Here is a 15,924-nt window from a genome sequence, read left to right as displayed (position 1 = left end):
CAAACAACTGGCTAGTCAATAACTTTTATTAAGAAACTTCTTTAATTTATTTGAATAACTAAGTACATATTATGGATTCCAGTCGTTTCTATGATACCATGTAGCATTATCTACACTTAAAAGGAATCCATCCTCATCAACAAACCAATAACAATTAGCAGTATCAAAATATAGGTTATATTCATCATCAAGTTGAAAAACTTTCATTCTCTTATAATGAGAGTCCCATTGAAAGAAACATAAAAAATGAGTAAACCTAATTAAAGAAACACGAAATGAAAATTAAACGAATTATTCATCTAAAGGGTATGTTCTCCGAGATCATCATTGGTATGTTCTCCGAGATCATCATCTCTAGAATAGCAGTGAATGATAAGAGGTTTCTTGTTATTTAGAAATTCATTGATTATGTAAACTTTGAATTTTAATCTGATAAGTCTCCTGTTTATATCCGTCGAAGGAGCTAGCGTTTGAGCTATGCCCATGGAGATGGAAATTGACAAAGCCAAAATAAGATGTTTGCCTTGGATAAACTCATGACTCAAGTTCATTATGAGACAAAGTAAAAAAAATGTATAATTATTTATAGTCATGAATTAATTGCTAGGTAGCCAAAAATGCATAAGAAGACAAACAGTTGTTTTTTTTGTCATGCATTCATTTATTAACATTTAAAACATTTTAAGAAGAAAACACATTAAATATGGTTAAAATAATAAATAATAAATATTGTCTTCTAAGTACTTTAAAACCTCCTATCCTTGTATTCAATTTTCACTAAATACTTCCACCGATGAACTCGTAGCTTAACTATATGCCACCTAATGCTTCTTTTAAATATGGGGCTTAATTTTTTGTTGAAAACATTTAATTAAATTAATGCAATTATATACAATAAATATTATTTAGTTAAATATATAAATACAATGAATTTATTATATACAAAGAATGTTATTTATTAAAGCTTTAATGTATATTTAGTGGATTAATTCATATTCAATTGATTAGATTTTTAAAATACAATGAATTTTTAGTTGATTAAGTGTGAGTTCGTGTAAATACACGCTATAAATTAATAAATTATTAATTTATCGATTAATTAATATCTCTTTTAATTAATAGAATTTATGTGGTCCCAATGTTACTAATTTATAGAGGTTATACTATATATAACACAAATTTAGCAAATCATTCAATTGTGTACTAAAATTGGGGTTTTGTAATTTAATGTGTATGATTTTTTTTTAATCGTTTTTTCTAGTAACATAATTTCAGATTCAACAACTCTAAACCTTCATAAACTTAGGGTTTGAATATTCAAGACATTTGCATCTTATTATATTTATATATACTATAAAATTTTAAACATGAGACAACAAAGTGAAAATACCATAAAAAAAATAAAAAATACCATCAAACAAACTGGCTAGTCAATAACTTTTATTAAGGAACTTCTTTAATTTATTTGAACAACTAAGTACATATTATGGATTCCAATCGTTTCTATGATACCATGTAGCATTATCTGCACTTAAAAAGAATCCATCCTCATCAACAAACCAATAACAATTAGCGGTATCAAAACATAAGTTATATTCATCATCAAGCTGGAAAACTTCCATTCTTTTATAATGGGAGCCCCATTGAAAGAAACACCAAAAGTGAGTAAACCTAATTAAAGAAACACGAAAATGAAAATTAAACGAATCATTCATCCAAAGGGTATGTTCTCCGAGATCATCGTCTCTAGAATAGCAGTGAATGATAAGAGGTTTCCTGTTACTTAGAAATCCATTGATTATATGAACCTTGAATTTTAATCTGATAAGCCTCCTGTTTATATCTGCCGAAGGAGCTAGTGTTTGAGCTATGCCCATGGAGATGGAGATTGACAAAGCCAGAATAAGAAGAATGTGTGCCTTGGATAAACTCATGATTCAAGTTTATTATGAGACAAAGTTAAAAAATGTATAATTATTTATAGAGTCATAAATTAATTGCTAGGTAGCCAAAAATGCATAGAAGACAAACAGTTGTTATTTTTGTCATGCGTTCATTTATTAACATTTAAAACATTTTAAGAAGAAAACACATTAAATATGGTTAAAATAATAAATCATAAGTATTGTCTTCTAAATACTTTAAAACCTCCTATCCTTGTATTCAATTTTCATTAAATACTTCCACCGACAAACCCGTAGCTTAGCTGTATACCACCTAATGCTTCTTTTCAATAGGGGCTTAATTTTTTGTAACTTAATTATAAGTCACTCTCTTTGTATTTCCATGCATTTACATCCTGAATGAAATGAGAAAGCTTGTACCATCTATTGCGCTTCTTATATATTGCAATTTACTAGTGTTATAGTATACTATATTCATTTCATAAAATTGGCAAAAAACTAAAAATCAATTATCCACCTTATAGTTTCCAAAAGTCAAGGTTTTCAGGTAATTATCAATTCATATTTTTTGTTGAATACATTTAATTAAATTAATGCAATTGTATACAATGAATATTATACTGTATATGACACAAATTTAGCAAATCATTTAATTGTAAACTAAAATTAGGGTTTTGTAACTTAATGCGTACACATTTTTTTAATTGTTTTTTCTAGTAATATAATTTCAGATTCACCAACTGTAAACCTTCATAAAATTAGGGTTTGAATTTTCAGGACATTTGCATTTTATTATATATAAATATAAAATTTTAAACTTGAGACAACAAAGTGAAAATATCATCAAAAAAAAAAAACAACATCAAACAAACAACTGGTTAGTCAATAACTTTTATTAAGAAACTTCTTTAATTTATTTGAACAACTAAGTACATATTATGGATTCCAGTCAATTCTGTGGTACCATGTTGTTTGGTTCCACATAGGGATCTCACACCCACCAAGTGTGGTACTTAAGCCTAAGGACTCTCCTACCTATCAGACCGGTCTTTTGGGTTGGGCTCTCCCTTGGGCTTGAGTCTAACATTGGTGCTTTCGTTAAGAGTTGGGCTGCAGAAAGCGCTACCTAAAGGCTAGATTATAAGGTGCAATGTGCTAACCTTGGGAGGGGGTGCTGGATCAAATAACTGATAGGTGAGTGAAGTCGCCCAAAGGGGGAAAGGGCTACCATCGGGTCAGTGTCAATAGAATGAAAGTCATCGTGGACGTCGGCTCTTAAAGGGGGGGGGGGGGGGGGTTGCAATGTTAGGATCTCACATTGGGATCTCACACCCACTAAGTGTGGTACTTAAGCCCAAAGGCTCTCCTACCCATTAGGTCGATCTTTTGGGTTGGGCTCTCTCTTGGGCTTGAGTCTAACATTGGTGAATGTTAGGATCCCACATCGGTATCTCACACCCACCAAGTGTGGTACTTAAGCCTAAGGGCTCTCCCCCTATCAGGCTGGTCTTTTCCTGGCTTGTAAATGATGGTAAAATCAAAGCCAAACAACTTGATAAGGTAGTTGTGTGTTCGGGTGTCTAGATCACTTGCGAGAGAAGATTTCATAAACTCTGCTAATTAGTGCGAATAATAAATTTACGCCCCAAAAGATATTGACGCCAACGCGTCACAACTTCTGTTACCCCAAATAACTCTCTCACATATGCGGAAGCTCGTTGCAGTCTCGATGATAGTTTCTTACTAAAGAAAGCAATCGAGTGGCCTTGTTGCATGAGAACAACCCTTATGCATGTGCCCGAGGCATAGGTTTCAACCACGAACATGTCCTGAAAATTTGGTAAGGCCAAAACAGGCGCTTTAGTCATTGCCAATTTTAGATTTTCAAAAGTGTTCTGAGCGTCTGTGGACCACACAAACTTGTTCTTCTATAGTAGGGAGGTAAGGGGTGTCACCAACGTAGCATAAGACTTTACGAAACGTCGATAATACCCTGTTAACCCCAGGAAGTCACGCAATTGTTGTATTGTGCTTGGGGTAGGCTAATCGGACATGGCTTGAATCTTTGCTGGGTCAGCTTCTACCCATTCAGTCGAAACAATATGGCCTAGGTGTTCCAGACGATTGACGCCAAATACACACTTTTCCATTTCAACAAACAACTGATTTTCTCTCAAACACTATAGTACTGAAACTTGTGATGTTGTTTTGGGAGCACAATGGTTGGTGACTTTGGGTCCCATCTTTATGGATTACAAGGCTTTAACCATCTTCTTCGATAGGAAGGGCAAATCTTTAACCTTGCAAGGCTGACAACCTCAATGCATTGCCCCAATTCAGTTCCATCGATTGGAACATTTGTTCAATATAAATTCCATTGATGAATCTTTCCAATGTTTTGATATTTCAAGTTCCTTTTTGCCCGGTATGCAACTACAAAATTATGCTCCTACACCAGCCATCATCAGCGTTTTAACACACTATGGGTTAGTCTTTAACATCCTTACAGAGTTGTCTCCTCAACGCCTTAGTGATCATCAAATTCCTCTTTGTTGCTCTACTTGTTCAGGTTAGGCCATGCGGTATCCCCATTTAGAAGGGTGAGTTAGAGCGCATGGTGCGTGAAATGCTAGAAAACTGGTTTATTCGTCCAAGTTGCAATCCATTTTCCTCACTGGTCTTATTGGTTAAAAAACGAGATGGTTCATGGTGTTTTTGCATGGATTACAGGGCTTTGAATAAAAATATCGTTCCTGACAAATTTCCCATTCCTACGGTGGATGAGCTACTGGATGAATTATTTGGTGCGACTATATTTTCTAAAATTGATCTTCGTTCTGGTTACCATTAAATCTAAATGGCAGAGGAGCATATTTTCAAAACGGCTTTTCGCACACACAAGGGTCACTATGAATTTGTGGCGATGCCATTTGGTCTCACTAACTCTTCAGCAACCTTTCAGAGAATAATGATGTATTTTGTCCGTTCCTCCATAAGTTTGTTATTATTTTCTTTGACAACATCTTAGTGTACAATCGTGGGCTGGAGGATCATGTGCACCATCTTTTGAATGTACTACATGTTTGAAGGAAAATTAGTTGTCTGGTAAAATGGAAAAGTGTGTATTTAGCGTCAATTGTTTGGAGTACCTAGGCCATATTGTTTCGGCTAAAGGGGTAGAAGCTGACCCAGCAAAGATTCAAGCCATGTCTGATTGGCCTACCCCAAGCACAATATGACAATTGCTTGGCTTCCTAGGGTTAACAGGGTATTATTGATGTTTCATAAAGTCTTATGCTACGTTGGTGGCACCCCTTACCTCTCTACTGCAGAAGAACAAGTTTGTGTGGTCCTTGGACTCTAAGAATGCTTTTGATAATCTAAAATTAGCAATGACTAAAGTGCCTATTTTGGCCTTATCAAATTTTTAGGACATGTTCGTGGTTGAAACTGATGCCTCGGGCACAGGCATAGGGGCTGTTGTCATACAACAAGGCCACCCGATTGCTTTCTTTAGTAAGAAACTGTCGTCGAGACTGCAACGAGCTTCCATGTATGTAAGAGAGTTATTCATGGTAACAGAAGTTGTGATGCGTTGGCATCAATGTCTTTTGGGGCATAAATTTTTTATCCGCGCTAATTAGCAGAGTTTACAAAATCTTCTTTAGCAAGTGATCCAGACACCCCGAATAGCACAACTACCTTATCAAGTTGCTCGACTTTCATTTTAAAATCACTTACACCAGGAAAAGACAATGTTGTTGCCGATGCTTTGTCCCACCAACATGAAGAAACTAAGGAACCGAAAATACTTGCTTTAATAGTCTTGGTTTTTGACATTGTACAATAGATTCAGGAGGCCTTTCTTCAAGATACCATATGTGCCGAGTTGATCAAACAGGTACAAAGAGATCCAAGCTTGCACCTAAGGTATTATGTTCATGATAAATTGTTGTTTTACCAAGGATGTATTATGGTGCCACCTCGAGATGACTTACGGAGACAGTTACTAGAGGCAGTTTCACTCTTCTCCCATAGGAGGTCACAGTGGCATTTGCAAGATAGAAACAAGGATTGCCTTAAATTTGTATTGGAAAGGATTATGTCGTGATGTTAAATATTTCATTCAAAATTGCCACATTTGTCAACAAGCAAAACATCAGGCTCTCTCTCCAACCGACCTCCTTCAACCCCTGCCAATTCTGGCTCAAGTTTGGGATGATGTTGCAATGGATTTTATCATTGGGTTACTTGTGTTAGAAAGGTATACAATAATTACATGGTCTGCCCAAGTCCAAATTGAGTGATTGTGATCCTATTTTTCTGAGTACTTTTTGGCAGGATTTATTTCGACTCAATGGTACTACACTTAGCCATAGTTTGGCTTATCATCTGTAGACAGACGGCATAACGAAAGTTACCAACCACATGTTAGAGGAGTACCTTCGTTGTTTCACTATGGACTAGCCACAGAGGTGGTTTGACTTCTTACCTTAGGCGGAACTTTCCTACTACACCTCCTTCCATTCAGCTACGGGCACTATGCCATTCAAGTTAGTGTATGGTCGTAACCCTCTTTTGATCCGTCTGCATGCTGCAATGGAATCTAAGTTGGATGTAGTGGAAAGTACTCTTGCCACTCGTGATAGCATTCTGTGGGAATTGAAGTCCAATTTGCTTCACGCACAACAATAGATGGTACAGTCCGCCGACAAGTATAGGTGTTTCTTGGAGTTTCAGGAGGGAGATTTGCTCCATTTGAAGCTGCAACCATACTAACAGCTCTCTGTTCGTGGTCGTATGTATTCCAAACTAGGGAGATAGTTCTATGGTCAATTTAAGACTCTTAAGCATGTGGGGAAGGTTGCCTATAAGCTGGAGTTACCACGAGACTCTCAGATTCATCATGTATTCCATGTATCCTTATTGTAACCATGTCACGCTATGCCACCACAAGATACAATACGACTGCCGCCTTTGACGTATCAAGGACAACCTCTGGTTTTGCCTCTGGCAATGGTTGGTCATCGTATGGTGCGACAGAAAGGTGGGTTAGTGGAGCAGCTATTAGTGCAGTGGGAAGGACTATCTTTGGAGGATGCATCCTTGGAAGATGCTGCAAATTTGGTTACTAATTCTGGGGGGTTGCCTTCCAACCTTGAGGATAAGGTTGCGCTAGACGGGATGGGCAATGTTAGGAGAGTGGGGGAAGATGTAGATGATAAGGTTGGAAATGAAAGAAGAATTTCAAGAAGAGTTTGATAGCCTCCAATGTGGTCTAAGGATTAAAAGGCAATGGAAGTAGTTTAGTTGTTTTTGGATTTTGATCAGATTAGTAGTTAATTAGGATCCTTTTCATATTAGTAAGGATGATTATGTCTTACCTTGTACTTTACATTAAATAGGATTCTTAGCTTTAATAGGAAGGCGTGGTTTGTTGGGTATTTAAAGAATAGTAGTCTGGAAAATAAGTTATTAGTCAATTATTAAAAGTCTCTTCTTTCTCTTTGTTCTTGGGAGGTACAATGTTAAGAACCCGATTATGGGATGATTGAGGAGATATCCAAAAAGGATACAATAAGTAGATAAGTAGAATTAGGCATTTAGGATATCTTACAATTATGATATTTTTTAAAATAGGAATTACAGTTACTCTATTATGCAATTAGAATAGGAATTAGAGTCCTTTTGGGAGTTATTTGGAATCAAGTGTAAGGCTATATAATAGCTTAAATCTAGATTGTGGTTATCAATGAAGAATTTTGTCAATTAATCTCTCTATCTCTTGTTCTTGGAGGTCTCTGTTCCTCATATAAACAGATCTTATCCCAAACCCTATCATTGGTGCTCTCATTCTTTTTCCATGGCAGCTGGAACTTGTACTTTGGATAATCAAGTGACTAAATTTAAGGCAGCAACAACAATATCTTTCAACCCATTTCGATTCACTTTGCCATGATTTGAGGGTTCAGATCTGGCAAGATGGACATTTAAGGCTGAACAATTTTTCAATAACCTTGATACGCCATCTAAACAACGATTGATTAGTTCTTCGTTTCACATGGATGGATCGGCTCTTTCTTGGCATCATTGGCTGTCTTCCAATGGATAAATTCATTATTGGGATTCTTTTTTACAAGCCTTGGAGGTTCATTTTGGACCCTCCAAAATTGTGGATTATCAAGGGCAATTGGCAAAATGCGCCCAGACAAATGGACCTCGACTTCGTACTCTAGAAGATCTGGAAGACTAGATAACCAAGTTGACAGCTATTCAATCTTTGCAAGGTGCAAAGATTGATTCAATGGAGGGTCTTCTCAACAAAATTTCGTGGCAACTCCTAGTATTGGAATCCCAGTTGGATAAAGCTATACAACAACCACAACCAACAACCTTTTCTGCAGAACCAAAAGTCATTTCTCAAGTGGGCTCCGTAAGCCATTCTTCTGATTATGTCATGGTTGTCGCCGACCACCAGCCTGCCGTTGACCTTCCCTTGGTCTCTTTCGGTCATAATAACAACAATCCTCAACCATTGCAGACACTTCTCACCAAGCCTCCCATGCGTTTTGCTCTCTCCTTGGCTATACTGCCTAACTCTCCACTTCGAGTCGCCTATCGCAGCGTCCTTGGCATGACCTCTGAAGCACTCACTGGGAAAGCTTATCCCAGATGGGAACTTAATTCGATTCATCATATTCTCTTGGATTTACCTGGTGAGCAAAGGGAGTCTCTCTTTAACATGTTGATTTTTTACCCCGGTGGTGGAACCTTGGCTATCTCTTTATTGCCTTGGTCATTTGCGCCAACTAATGCAACCTTTAGGACAAGGTTGATCCGAAGGGGAAGGCAATGTCAGGAACCCAATTATGGGATGATTGAAGAGATATCAAAAAAGGATACGATAAGTAGATAAGTAGAATCAGGCAGTTAGGAGATCTTACAATTATGATATCTTTTAAAATAGGAATTATAGTTACTCTATTATGTAATTAGAATAGGAATAAGAGCCCTTTTGGGAGTCATTTAGAGTCAAGTGTAAGGCTATATAATAGCTTAAATCTAGATTGTGGTTATCAATGAAGAATTTTGTCAATTAATCTCTCCGTCTTTTGTTCTTGGAGGTCTTTGTTTCTCATATAAACAGATCCTATCCCAAACCCTATCATTGGCCAAAATTGACTCCCTAGAGGGTCTTTTGAATGCTATTACACTAGAACTGACTGACATTGACGCCAAACTAGAAAAAGGACAACGACTAAAGGAGCCTCTAGTGAACAATGATGCTAGTGGCGATGGCACTCCCTCGCCCGGCTCGAGTTCGTATTCTTCCAGGTCTATGCCACATTTTAAGCATTTTCGATTGGAGGTGCCCTGCTTTGATGGCACGGATCTGCATGGTTGGAGGTTTAAAGCTGAGCAATTCTTTGATTACCATAATACTCCTATTGAGCAACGGTTGACGATCTCTTCCTTCCACATGGATGGGCCAGCTCTCTCCTGGGATCGCTGGATTCATTATGAGAGCCCTTAGGCTTAAGTACCACACTTGGTGGGTGTGAGATCTTAATGTGGGATCCTAACAAATGTAGCATTATTTGTGCTTAAATAGAATCCATCCTTACCAACAAATCAATAACAATTAGCAGTATCAAAACATAAGTTATATTCATCATCAAGCTAGAAAACTTCCATTCTCTTATAAATTATAATGGGAGTCCCTTTGAAAGAAAAGCCAAAAATGAGAAAACCTAATTAAAGACACGAAAATGAAAATTGAACCAATTATTCATCCAAAGGGTATGTTCTCCGAGATAATTGTCTCTAGAATAGCAGTAAATGATAAAAGGTTTCCTGTTACTTAGAAATCCATTGATTATGTGAACCTTGAATTTTAATCTGATAAGCCTCATGTTTATATCTGTTGAAGGAGATAGTGTTTGAGCTATGCCCATAGAGATGGAGATTGACAAAACCAGAATAAGAAGAATGTTTGCCTTGGATAAACTCATGATTCAAGTTTATTATGAGACAAAGTAAAAAATATATAATTATTTAGAGAGTCGTATTTTTTTGTTGAATACATTTAATTAAATTAATGCAATTATATACAATGAATATTATTTAATTAAGTACATAAGTAAAATGAATTTAAATTAGTGCTTTAATGCATATTTAGTGGATTAATTCATGTTCAATTTATTTGATTGGTAAAATACAATGATTTTTTAGTTGATTAAATGTATGTTCGTGAATCGTAAATATACTTTATAAATTAATAAAATTTATTGATTAATTAATACCTCTTTTAATTAATAGAATTTATATGGTTCCAAGGTTATAATGTACCTCCATCTCAATAAGAAATTAGTGCAATTTGTTTCCTAACAAGAACTTCAAGTGGGACTTAAAACACCAACTTTTTCAGGTACACACTAATGCTTCTAACTTTGCCATTAGAGGTGTCTTAATGAAAGTAAAGCATCCTTTAGCTTTCAAGAGTAGAAAGCTCAATGAGACGGAGAGGCGCTATACGGTCCAAGAAAAGGAGATGACCGCTATCATTCATTGCTTGCGGATTTGGAGGCATTACCTGTTGGGGTCCAAATTCATAGTGTTGACGGACAATGTGGCAACAAGCTACTTCCAGAGTCAGAAGAAGCTGAGTCCGAAGCAAGCAAGATGGCAGGATTTCTTGGCCGAGTTTGATTATATCCTGCAGTACAAGCCGGGAAAGGCAAATGTTGTGGCAGACGCTCTGAGTAGAAAGGCCGAGCTAGCAGCCATGAACAAGTCGCACGAGGGAATTGATGAGGCTATCAAAGTTGGGATGAAGCATGACCCTTTAGCCAAGCAATTTATTGAGCTAGCAACCGAAGGCAAGACCAAGCAGTTTTGGGTGCAAGATGGTCTTCTGTACACCAAGGGTAGGCGAATTTATGTTATGAGGTATGAAAGCTTCCTTTAGTTAATCGTCAATTTGTAGTAAAAGTTCTCCCTTCTTTTAATGATTTTGTAACATACTACATAGTGACAATATGGGTCAATAAGATATTGACCTTATTCCTTATAGAACATAACCTCATCAGATTGGACCTGAAAATATTAAAAAGAAATTAAAATAAACAAAAAAGAAAGATGTTAAACAACATGAAGAGAAAAGCAAAAAACAGAAAAGTAAAGTACCTCGCTTGCAATATTACAGTTGGTGTTCTTGTTCTCTATGAGGTTATCAACGACGTTGTTATTACTTGCAGGATTAGCATAGGGGCTGCTATTAGTGTCATGATTCCCGATGTAGGTGTTATTTAGTTTCAAGACGGAATTCATTGTCTTTCAACAGATGGAATTCACTAACAAAACCTGATGGAAAGTGGGTGCTTGTCATTTTCAAACTTTTTGGGTACCAAATTGTCGTTCGACCTTTAGAATATAGGAACAATTTTCTGGAAGAGAGCAACAAGAGTTTTGCTTGTAAAAACAAAGTTGTGTAGCTACTATTAGACAAAAATAAAACTTGAATTGGCATTTTTAGATGCACTCTAGAAAATAGAAATCCAACATTCACGATGTTTCACTTTCCTGCTTGTTTACAAATATATCTTTTAGCAAAGAGGAGAGGAGTAGGTTAAAGTTGACCCTACTATGATTTATAAGGACTTGCTAATTAGTACATGTTTTTTGGATCATATACACTTGACAGCTATTAGCACAAAGCATTTGAAATTGGTTAATGCAATCTTAATTTTGTTATATAAGTTTTGACACCATTTTTATATCTTAGATAGATGCGTTTGAATAGTTATGATCAAATTTAAATTGAGTTCATTTTGATCATCAAACATTCACACGCAGCTTATACACAGGCAAAGATTTAAATCCAAGAAAGGCGCAACAATTATACCCAATACTTTCATTACATCACTTGACACAATTTGTAAACTTTTATAAGGAAGAGGAAAAGACTTTTGAGAATGTTAGTTTGCAAACTTCCAAATGGAGATTCTTAAACTAATTTGGCTGATCTAGATAAAGTACTAAACCATTTCATGAGTAGTATTTTGGATTGTGTTCATGTCTTGCACTGATTAATCTTTAATTAAGTAGGACTTGGTCTTGCATTTTCTTCTTGTTTGGTGATGCAAGTGAAATAAAAGTAGATTTCGAAGTTTTAATCATAGAGCATGATGGAGCCAGTCGACTGTAGAAGCAAAAAATCTACCTTTATGGAAATAGGGTCTGATCCCGTGAGGTTGAGGCCACTGGTAATCCGCTACACCTACACACGTGAAGAAACAAGCGTGAAGTGAACGGAAAACATCGGGGTGGTGTTTGACGTAGGCACTCTGATGCTCAAGTCAGCAAGGTTGAATGAGGATGATTTAGCGAGGGTTAGGGAAAGAGATGGTTACCAGAAGTCTAGTTGGAGACCACAACTATAACAGTGATATGAGGTTCCCACGAGTGAGAGCTACGAGGTTAGAAGGTGTAATCTGTGTGTCCCCTTGTGAAAGGGTTGACCTTTGTTTAAATAGTGACTGTAGGATCTTCGAGTCCTAGTAAGACTGTGAGTCCTTGGAGGTTGAGAGGTTTAGTGAATACGAAGGCTTTTGATTCTCTTGCCTTAGTAGGAGAGGGAGTCCTAGTTGGTCTAAGATACGGATCTTAGACGAATTAGGATAGTAATGGATCCCTTTGGTAGAATCCGAATAATACTAAAATAAGAAATATACAACCTTGGGGTCTAAATAAACCCTAGGTCCAATAGGTGATCTTGGATCAAAGGGCCTAAGGCCAAACAAGTTGATGATGAGGCCCAAACGACTTAAGGCCTTTACTGATTGGGCTCAAGTAGTGAGCAACATGGTAGATGTGGTGAGCAGACCTAATATACAAACTCTATTGCGAGCCCAATCGGAATTGGGCCATGGCTCCGGGCTTTGTTGAAGGTGTTTTTGTCTTTGGGCCTATTTGGATCAAGGACATTTTTTGGCCTTAAAAATTTCCCACCCACTCTCTAAGTTAAGGAGCGCTTAGCTTAGAGAGTAGATGTTGCGTGAAGGAGTGCTTAGTCATCCTTCGTGACCGACTAGTTGAATATGTGAATGTGTTGCTTCTCTATTTGTGGAACCGAATAATATAGCTTTTATTGTAGGTGATGCATTTGATACACCAGGCTGAGTGGGTGGGTGGGTGGAGGTGAAACACAAACATGCCTTCACTTTGCGTAACTGACCGAGTGAGGGAGTGGAGTGGACCTTGATGGCCTTGCCTGGTGCATCGGATCGAGGGAAATCATAAAAGAATCTACTAGAGGTGTCCTCACTCAGTATGTCGAATCGGGTGGAAAGATATGCAAAACCTCCCATGAAGGTGTCCTCACTTGGTGTATCGAGCCAAGTGAGAGGGTGTGCAAGCTATCCTATGAATGTGTCCTCACTCGGAGTATCGAGCCGAGTGAGAGTATGTGTGAACTATCCCATGAAGGTGTCCTCACTTGGTGTATCAAGCCGAGTGAGAGTATGTGCAAACTATCCCATGAAGACATCCTCACTCGGTGTATCGAGCCGAGTGAGAGTGTGTGTGAACTATCCCATGAAGGTGTCTTCACTTAGTGTATCGAGCCGAGTGAGAATATGTGTGAACTATCCCATGAAGGTGTCAATACTCGGTGTATTGCACCCGTGGAATACATTAGGGTCATTCTAGTGGTGGTACCTTAGGCTGATTAGTTGAATCCGAATGAGTAGATGTATGCGCACTCTTAAACAAGTGGCTAGTTCACTCGGTTGGGATGACCAAGAGGGTGGAGGTTGTGTTTTGCTTTGGCAGTGTTTGTTATGAGGCTGGAGAGCCGAGGTTAAATAGTCAGTATGTCTAGTGCTAACTCCACTCGGTCAGGTAAACCAAGTGAGTGGTTAGCATCTCCATGGTGTATGCATGACATGGCGGCTGCAGACCCTGAATAGGTAACGTGAAGCTAAATAATCCATCTCTCGACACATGTACGACCGAGATGTCTCTTCTGAATTTGGGCAGGAAAATGGAATCACACTGTTCGATGACCAATCAGAGGTTGCCACGCATAAGCTTTGACAGCTTTCATCGATAAAAGTGTGGAGGCGACTATTCGTTTCATTTTATTTTCCATTTCTCTCTTCTGTCTTCATGTTTTCTCTCTGTTTCAGTTTTTCTCCGTAGCAGTGAAAGATTTTGGGAACTTTATGTTTTTAGGGTAAACACTTGCTTCCTTGTACTGTTTTTTGTTTCTTTCATCATTTCCTTGTGTTTGCAGTACTTTTGAAGGAATTTGGGTGAGGTTTGGTAGATTTTTTAGGGGAGCTTGAAAAGGAGGCGTTGTGTTCATTTGACTTGAATGGGGTAGGCAAACTGAATGATTTTGATTCTTTGGTTTGACATTTAGGAGATTTTGTGTGTTTAGGATCGGTTTGGTGTGGTCTACGTTTGGAGATTCTGGGTTTTATGGGTTTTCTGGATTTTTTGGGTTTTTCTAGGTTTAAGGAGGTTAGAAGATAGAGTCGACTTATGTAGGCTTCCCATTCAGCTCGTCTCGGTCTACTTGACTATGTCAAGTGAGGTGGTTTGAGTGAAGTCTACTTTTTCGGTAAGGGCTAGGTTACATAGGTCGCCCGTTCTCCCAAGTTGAGTGGAAAGGGATTGAATGAGGGGCTGAGGTAGTAGGTACTCGGTCGTCTTGATCAAGCTGAAAGTTTTTAGAGGCAAAGAATTAGCTTGATATCAAAGCCTGTCAGTCGGTCACTTTGGGCGAGTGGAACTTTTGGAACTAAGGATACGATTTGGTATTGAAAAACCAATCAGTCGCTCGGGTCAAGTGGTTAAGGAGTTTGAATGTCGTAGTCAGAGTCGAGCGACTTGAGTGGGGCAGAGATGGAAGTTAGGAATGAATACAAGAATGCCCCAATAATGGTAGTGATGTCAGAGGCACGTTCTGGTCGGCATACCAAAGGGGGTGAATGTGGCCGCTCTTAGGCCGAGTGATGCTGCCCCGAATGATGGTGATTCGGATGGGCAAGGGATGAGTGGGGAAGACTCCAATGAAGCCGATGGTTCTGGAAGTTTGCCTTTCACCAGTAGTGGCTCTGAGGACGAGCTAAGCCAGCCCGGTAGCAGGATATTGAGTAAGGACTATCCGCCCTTGCTAAAGGAGAGTGATGTGTGGTGGATTAGGACAATGTACCACATTCCAGAGTCCATCGAAATTAGGGTGCCAAAGTCGTACGAGAGGGTCGATTGGGAGGCAAAAGGTTGGGTGAGTGCTCACGAGAAATGGTTCCATGACGGGCTAAGGCTTCCTATTCCCTGTCTTGTCTGGGAGGTCTTGAACCATTTTATGATTGCGTCGACTTAGATTATGCCGAATGGGTAGAGATTGTTAATGGCTCTAGAGAACCTCTGTGTGCGAAATCAGGTGATGTTTGGGCTACACGAGTTGCTATACTTATATTTTCTGAAGGAAAATGACAAGGATAAGGGTCAGTACACGATCAATCTTAGGCACGATCGGGTTCATCTTGTCATCAACCTCCAGTCGAGTGATAAAAACTGGAAGGAATGTTTTTTCTTCATGAAGGGTGAAGCGGTCTTTGGGGAGAGAGGTCAGAGCAAGATCTCATATACCTAGCGAGCGATTGGTGAGGAACTTAGTCTTTATTCAAGCTTTGATTACTAAAGTCTTATTTTGTTTCTCTTTTACAGACTTGGACGCATGACACAGAGAGACAACAACCCAGAAAGTTGAGCGAGAAAGCCAGCAGTGGTTGAGGGAGGTCAAGGCTGAGTTGGAGCGATTGAAGGCTGAGTTGGAGCGATTGAAGAAGGAGTTGGTTGAGAAGAAGGCAGAGGTTGACTCGCTAAGGGAGCAGTGCCTCAGTATTGCCGACGATGCCATCATCAGGGCTAGGGGAGAGCTGATGTTGGAGTACAAGGCTGGTAACACTGCCTACTGGAACTCGGATGAGGACATCCAACTCTTGCGGGA

Source organism: Pistacia vera, unplaced genomic scaffold, assembly GCF_008641045.1.
Source record: "Pistacia vera cultivar Batoury unplaced genomic scaffold, PisVer_v2 Contig270, whole genome shotgun sequence".
In the NCBI taxonomy this organism is placed as follows: domain Eukaryota; kingdom Viridiplantae; phylum Streptophyta; class Magnoliopsida; order Sapindales; family Anacardiaceae; genus Pistacia; species Pistacia vera.
The sequence above is the reverse complement of the archived record's forward strand: the minus strand, read 5'-3'. Positions refer to the sequence as shown.